Genomic DNA, 5,193 nt, shown 5'->3' with positions numbered 1-5,193 from the left:
CGTGTACGAACGGAATCGCTAATCAGAACGAGAAAGCAAACTAATTCGTTTCGTTCGATCGTAGCGATACGCGTTATCGCCGGCAAATATTTGTTAATCATCGGTAAAATTATTGACACTTAATCTCGTCCTCGTTCCCGTTTCGCTTAACAAACACGCGGCCCGTATGTGTAATTTTAATCGCAGCTCGGGACGCATCGGTCATTTCGGTAATTAATACACGTGACGTTTACGAAACCTTGAAACGAAGTAATTAATTCGGCGCGCGACGTAACAAGTGTGTTACGGTAACCGGTGACATTCTATAATAAGTCACAATTTCCTCAACAGGCTCAGTGGTCTAGGGGTATGATTCTCGCTTTGGGTGCGAGAGGTCCCGGGTTCAAATCCCGGCTGAGCCCGATTTTTTTTTTTCTTTCTTCTCCCTCACATCTCACCAACACCGCGTTACGTAATCGCGCGTACCGTTACACCTTGTGCAGGATTTAGCAACATTGTTCGTTACTATCGAGACTCTAATTCTCCGTGATGAAAATCGTATTTGCAACGCGTGTATTTCGCGCACGGTTGATTCACGTTCGACGCGATCGCGTCGTTTGTCATGTATGCGTGTCTTTCGCGGGAAACGATCTCGAGATAAATAACCAATCGTGAAAAAAGAAAGCACGAGGTGGTAAATTTATCGCGCGTTACTCGTCGCGGGCTCCTCTTCGTTCCCCCGTTTCGTGATTTCTCTCGTTCGTCGTTCCGCGCGGAGAATAAAATTCCACGTGAAAATCCGCGTGAAAACCCGCGCGTAAACGGAGCTCTTCCCACGGAGAACGAACCGGCGATAAACGTAACGATTCAACGAAACGATCTCGACCATCGTTCGCTCTCGTTCAAGTTTTTGCCTATCATCGCGTACCTACGCGTTACCAAAGCCCTCGTTGCGTGCCATCCGACTTGTAAATCAATCTCCGCCGCAGATGCGACAGATGCTCATTTGCATTTCGGTATTTCGCTACCGCGCGACCGAGCGGACCCGAACAACGTTTCTTACGACGTTTAGAACGCTACGGGATTATCCATCGGGCACCGTTCCCCCGACATTTCGAAACATCGAAACTTTATCAAAGAATCGATTGCTCGAGCGTAATTCGGTAGATGAAACATTCGTATTTCCACGAACGATGCGTTTCTTTACTGACGAAACTTTTCAAATATTCACAAACCGAAACGCACGTTCCGAAACGGTCACGATTAGCGACTAATAAAAAGAAGAAATCGCGTACAAAGTATCGCTTCTCCTCGAACACGTTTAAAACTCGAGACACAAATCTATCGATCGTGCACTGTGCAAACTCTGTCAACGAATATTTAATTCTCGTATTTTAACCCTTTGCACTCGAGTCGTGCCGATACGGTGCCCAGCCGATTCGAAATGTCAAATTTCAGCAGTGCTGAAATTTTATTATTCGTACACGCTTGTTTGTCTATAAATGTTTTTAAAGTACCTGTAAAATGTTTGCCTAATTTGGCCGAAATTGAGTAGCTGGTTTGGTCCCACGGTGGATCCCGGTGTTTCGCGAATCAACCGATACGAGTTTTTAAATTTCGGACGATGGATACGTGATCGCGCACGAGAAACGTATAATAAACACAATTAGACGGTATCGATTACGGGCGGGAAAGTAGTGGAAATTGTAACGTGGAATCGAAACCGACGTTATTGCAACCGGCTTCCTTCTTTGTTCGATTATTAACCCTTCGAGCATCCGATCGTCACGGTCGGCCAGGCTTTCGGTTAAACCGACCCGGCGTCGGTCCCCGAGTAATTTCCTGAAAGTGGCGGCCACGGTTTTCGACCAACACGCTCCGAACAACGCAGATGCGTGGGACACGCGTGCGTTTCACGGTGAAACACGAAAATCAAACACGGCGCAGGTAAAACACGCTGGACACGCACCTGCCTGACGTAACGATCGTCTAATGACTCGTCGAAAACCACATTTTCAACGTCCGCGCGTAGAGAAACTCACGGGAATCGGGATCGTTTCACGCATCGGGATTATTTTTTTTCATTACGTTTCGAATTATCGGGAAAACGAGGCGGACCCTTTCACCGTTTGGGAACGTCTCATCGTGACCGAAGACACGTTTGTTACGAGTCGAGCGAGTTTTTGAATTTTTCGATTGGTTCCGGGGAGGAACAATCGTCCACTGGGTGTTTCGTGGATCGTGGTCGGGAAATTGGAGTATTTTTTAAAGTTTCTGTGTTAGAAGCTAAATACGAAAGTGATGCTTGGAAATTTTCAGAACGAGGATCATTCTTGTAGATTTCTTAACAATATCGAGTGAAAAAATACAATTGTTTTCCAAGTGATTGTTCCATCGCTGTGTTCACCCTTGTATATTTCTTAACGATAGAGAAGTATCGAGTGAAAAAATATAATTGTTTTCCAAGTGATTGTTCCATCATCGTGTTCACCCTTGTATATTTCTCAACGAGAGAGAAGTATCGAGTAAAAAGAATACAATCGAAAACAAATTTTCCCTCGTTACCACACTCCACAGTAAAAACTACCCAATGGTTGCTACAATAACCGCTATTTCGTACATTTCACATTTCGTGGACATCCGGGCAGCTTTACCGATTCATTTACCGGATACTCTCGACCCGAAAGGCGAACGAAAAGCGTACAGAGGCCGCACGGGTCAACAATGAGAAGTTCGTAAATTAGTTCCCATCGATGACAAGTCCCCGTGTTCGCGAGTTCGGCAATGGCCGTCGAAATGACAGCACACGACTCTCTAGAATTCCTCCGACTTTGCGTGTGTGCCTTTGAAAATCGTTCGCAGGCAAAAGGTTCGCCGTGTTTGTGGGCGGTGCAACGGAATTATCCCCGCGTCATTGGTCGTGCACAGTGCGCGTAGCTGCAGTGGCTAACCGGTCGCCCGATGAAATCGGCAATGCTCGCGATCCCTCGGTCCCCCCTGCACAATGCAGTTCCGTTTCACAATGCGAAAGCTGCACGGTGCACCGTCGCGTTTTCTCCCGAAAAAGCTCCCGTAGTTTTGTGCGCGGTCATTGAGAGGCGGCGGGCGTCGTGACGCCAAAGGAACGAGGAGAACGTGGCTACCGCGATCTCGCTCCAACCACCCGTAATAATTCCCTCTTTGCGTCGAAAGCGAGACACTGTTCGCGATACAAAAAAATCGACTTCGATTGTGAATTCTCGTCCACGGGTCGCGCAACGTCGTTAAACGAGGAGTATCGAACCACGTAAGAACGCTCCGCGAAGATGTATTCCACCACGAACGACGAGTAAATAAAATATGGTCCGACGAAAGTAACGTATACGGTGAATACGTGAATTTCACGCGGAAACGCGGACACGTTGAAAATGCATTACCGTACCGCCGCGAATGGAACACGGGGGGACAACAAATTCCGGTTGTCTCCGGCGACGAATACCTAAACTCCGAACCACGGAAATGTTTAACGGTGTACCTTAGTTCGCGTCGTGTGTCGCGTCGTTTGTCCGCGGATGTTCCAAGTTTCGTGCAGGGATCGCACTTCTTGGCGATGAGAACAAATCGAGGCTAATATCGTGTCGCGGAGAGGTTTCGTTCTCGACGAGACGAAAATCGAGAAATCGTCTCGAGGGGACGATCGTTCTCGATAAAAATGCGTTTGGAAGTCGCTCGAGTGCGGCTAACAACCGGTTATGAATTTTACCAGGTTCGTTGGGTTCGATGTTTAAAATATCTCGGGCCGCGTAACGGGAACGAGTCGAAATTGTCGTTAAATAATCGAAGCGAGACTTCGCGTCCACCGGACGAAAATGGACGGGACCGAGTCTCGATCGTGGTAGTTGCAGAGCAGAGGAGGGGAGGTGAAGGGAACGCGCGAGTCGCCCCGCGTGCGAAGCGATTCGTCGCGGTGCTGGTTGCGCGTCGTTCGCTGGAAAGGGATTCTCAAAGGTTGACGTTGCGAGCGCCATTGTCCCGCGGTGCACCGCGACAGAACGCAACGAGGACACCGTGTAAAACGGTTTCGAGTCTCGAGTGCCCGCACCCGTGTGCGTCCCGTCGTCTTGTCACTGGTTTCCCCCCTTCGAGAGCCACGAGTGGTACCTAGCGGCCCCCGCCATTCGGCGAGGCACTCGAGCGCTGTCGCGGTGACTCTTTTCACCTCTGATCGAGCGCCACTTCACTACTCGCATAAGATGAAATGAATTAACGCGCCCCCGGAACCGGAAAGCCTCGATTCTCCTTCTACGTTTCTCTGCCCCCTACTTACGGGGGGTTACACGACCGTCACTCTTTTCTTCGGTACCACTCGATCTACGTGTCTCCCTGGTCGCAGCTTCCTCGCCCTTTCCGGCCCCGTTTTTGTTTCCAGGGCGCGAGAAACCGTTGCGGTTTCCACCCCACGACTGTCACCAACGTGACCACAGTTTTTATCGAGTGTCGCGAGTCGAACTCGAACTCGAACTCGAACTCGAACTCGAACTCGTTGATACCGTTCCACGTATCCCACCCTTCCTACGACCGAGCAATCCCACCGTTTCGTACGTAACGAACAGTGGACAGACGGAGTTCCGTCGTATCGTGTGAAATTCAGCGGTCAGGGGATTTCGTTCGTTTTCGAGTCGTCTCGTCGTCGGACCGTGCGACCTGTTCACGATTCGAATCGAGAAGTACGAACGATACACTGGTGGTTCTTGTCGATGTTACTTCGACGCGTGGTCGTGGAATTGTAGTCGCGTTGTCACTCGGAAAGTTTCTCGGTGATCTTTCGAGATTTTTCACGATACTTTCGATACGTGAAACGTAATTGATGGTCGTCTCGATGTAAGAGAACTCGTATGGATTAATACTTCGGTGTGTGAGAACTCGGATAGAGGAACGTCTTAGTACGTAAGAGTTCGTGTAGAGGAACATCTTATCTTAGTTTGGAAAGTAATTTCGTTTTTTTTCTGGTGAAAATGAAACATGATTTTTTCAGAGTGTATCAACATTTTATTAAATTATGTATTCTCCATTTTGGAAAACGAATTCACTTTCCGAACAAGCCAATAGTTTGCAAGAATTCGTATAGAGAAACATCTCAATGTATGAGAACTCGTATAGAGGAACATCTCAGTGTATGAGAACTCGTATAGAGGAACATCTTATAGATATATATATATCATGTACATAAGAATT

General features: G+C 48.1%; 1 non-coding gene across 1 annotated transcript; it reads left to right on the top strand.

Moving 5' to 3' along the window:
- The first annotated feature begins 329 nt into the window (after nt 1-329).
- On the top strand, nt 330-401 carry Trnap-ugg (transfer RNA proline (anticodon UGG)). Its single transcript has one exon. It is a non-coding gene; the product is annotated as a tRNA-Pro (tRNA).
- Nucleotides 402-5,193: the final 4,792 nt, after the last annotated feature.

The sequence above is a fragment of the Ptiloglossa arizonensis genome, chromosome 9, assembly GCF_051014685.1.
Source record: "Ptiloglossa arizonensis isolate GNS036 chromosome 9, iyPtiAriz1_principal, whole genome shotgun sequence".
In the NCBI taxonomy this organism is placed as follows: domain Eukaryota; kingdom Metazoa; phylum Arthropoda; class Insecta; order Hymenoptera; family Colletidae; genus Ptiloglossa; species Ptiloglossa arizonensis.
This window is presented reverse-complemented; position numbering and strand designations above follow the sequence as displayed.